Source organism: Poecilia reticulata, linkage group LG15 (assembly GCF_000633615.1).
Source record: "Poecilia reticulata strain Guanapo linkage group LG15, Guppy_female_1.0+MT, whole genome shotgun sequence".
In the NCBI taxonomy this organism is placed as follows: domain Eukaryota; kingdom Metazoa; phylum Chordata; class Actinopteri; order Cyprinodontiformes; family Poeciliidae; genus Poecilia; species Poecilia reticulata.
This window is the reverse complement of record NC_024345.1, coordinates 8,196,414-8,199,278: the sequence shown is the minus strand read 5'-3', so window position 1 is coordinate 8,199,278 and position 2,865 is coordinate 8,196,414.

Here is a 2,865-nt window from a genome sequence, read left to right as displayed (position 1 = left end):
CTTCTATGTCACTTTACCTAGCAATGCAGCTCTAAATGTTTTTAAAAATAATACCATCTCAAGTTACCGCATGAATTTAGCGCGGCATATTAATTTAGAAGGACTATGGCAGGTGGCTTTAACAGAGGTGACTTATCCACACAGCTGGCAAAATGTCCCGAAAGAAACAGCCTATTTTGAATGGAGGAAAGCGGGGAGGGAGAAGATTTACCGACAAAATTTTTCACACGGTTACTATCAGGTCTTGATGCAGCTAAAAAATGAGATAGAGTCACACCTCAGGCAAATTTATTTCCACCTGAATACGCTTGAAAACAGATTACACTTTCAATCAGATGGTCATCACCATCTGCGTTTTCACGCCCCGATCGCTTACATGTTAGGGGTGAAACCCGGTGAATAGACCACTTTTGATGAAAAGACGGTTCCTTACCCGACGGATATGAAAGCAGGTTTCTATCAGCTTTACTGTTACAGTGATGTAGTTGAACAACAAATAGTTGGGGATGCATATGCCCCCCTTCTACGTACAGTTAAAGTAGAAGGCAAGTTTGGTGATATAATAACCCAAAATTTTAATCCACCCCACTATCTCCCTGTATCACAAAAACACATTGAAAACATTGAGATACAATTTAAATCGGACCAGAATGTCCCCATGAATTTTACCTATGGAAAGACGATCGTGAAATTACATTTCCGACCAGCGCTACTGCAACGTATAGTGAGGTAATATCCTGCTAATTATACAGAGCCCTATATATCACAAGGAATGAAAATTCATACTGCTTTTTCACCGCAGTGCGTGAGAAGCATATAAGGAGACATGAGAGGAGGAAATATTGTCTAAATTTGCAAGAATAAATGGTTCTGATAAATCCGAGAGATGACCCCCACCGTTTTGCACACTATTATCAAAGCCAGGTTGGCGGAGCGCTACCCGGTTTTCACGGATCTCCGGTCATGTATGGCTGTGGAATCTGACCTATTTTTTCGAAATTATTTCGTTTTGTCTCACCATTCATTAAGACAGGATTTGAAATCGCCAGACCTCACTTGAAAAAGGCAGCCACAAACATCGCCTCTGACGTCATAGGGAAAGTCATGAATAAAATCGTGGGCACACCCAGTCAGGAAGGGTCAGGAATTATGGTTCTGTTCCGGAGAGCGAGAAAGCGCCCGCCAGGAGATCGTGTAGGGAGCTCACAAATACATAAGGTCCATAAAAAGAAGAAATCAGAAGGAAGAAGCAAGGCTAAGAGGAAGAAGTCTGCTCGGAGCAAGGATATATTTCACTGAAAGAAAAAAAAAATTGGAGAAGTATGGCGCTCTTACACCAAAAGCCACCCGAATGCACCTTAGCTGAGCTGGATTTATTTTCAGCACCCAAGACCCAGCTATCCATCGAGGATAAAATCTATTCAGAAATTTTAGTGCTATCAGCTCTTACCGATACTGGTCCAATTGAATTTTTTATTGCAGGTGACGGTGAAAAATATGCGAACTTAAATGACACCTTACTCTATCTCCGGATCAAGATTACCAACGCAGACGGTAGTAACTTAGCGGCTGATGCAGCTGTGGGACTTGTGAATTATCCATTTAATTCAATTTTCAGCCAGGTCGACATTGTACTGGGAGATCGGCTGATTTCACAGTCAGGCTCCACACATCCATATAGAGCTGTCATAGAGACACTACTCAACTTTTTTTATTATTGCCTGAACAGGCATTAATAAGTCAATTTAGTGCCGGGCTTTTTTACAAAGACACAGCAGGTGCACTGGACTCGCTAGTAGTGGTCAACGGTCCAAATGCGGGATTAAATAGAAGAGCTTCCTTCACGGCCGAATCCAGAGAAGCACACCTGATCGGCCCTATTCACACGGATATATTTTTTTGCGAAAGATTGTTACGTAATTCTGTGGATATGAGAATTAAATTAACAAGAGCTAGTGATGCTTTCTGTCTTATGGGGGCTAATGATTCGACCTATCGACTGAAAATACTAGGAGCCTCTCTTTTTGTGAAAAAGGTTTCTGTTTCCCCAGCTGTTCGTCTTGGTCATACCTCAGCCCTGATGAGAGGTAATGCTCTCTATCCTATTTCACGTGTCCCAAGTTAAATCATATTCCATCCCTGAACATTCAAGGATATGTACTCAGTTCAATCTGGAAAGACTCAGACGGACAAAAGGGAACAATTAAAAGATTTAATGACAGGAATGAATAACAGTTCTTTGGCGCTCGGACCCCGGCAGCTAATTTGAGCTGAGATTTGATGTGAACTCGATGAACATCCCGATAACTGATTAGGGATGCTCTCCCCCAAAAAAAGGGCTGAGGCCAGCTGCAGGGGCTGAACGACGCTGGGACATGGGCCAGCTGCAGGGGCTGAGCGACGCTGGGACATGGGCCAGCTGCAGGGGCTGAGCGACGCTGGGACATGGGCCAGCTGCAGGGGCTGAACGACGCTGGGACGTGGGACAGCTGTTGGGGCATACATGCAGTGTTACTGGGATGGCATAGAGTCAGACTGCTAAAGGGCCAGCTGATGGGTTACTGAGATAGCTTCAGGGAAACCGAAAGGTTGACAATAGAGCTGATTGGTTGAGGGACAAAGAAGCTAGAAGACTTGCCGGCTCAATCTTTGGAGGATGCGAGTGAGTAATAACAGAAACGAACCTGTAGGTTACAGCATGGGAGGTCACAGAAGGGACAATCACATGATAAGTTTACACTTGGCCAATGTAGACCAACCACCACCAGCAAAATGCGGAGTGCTCGTCTGGCACAGAGTGAGCTATGGACACAGGGAAGAGATGCATAATTATAAGAAGAGAATACTGAAAAAGACAGGAGTGCT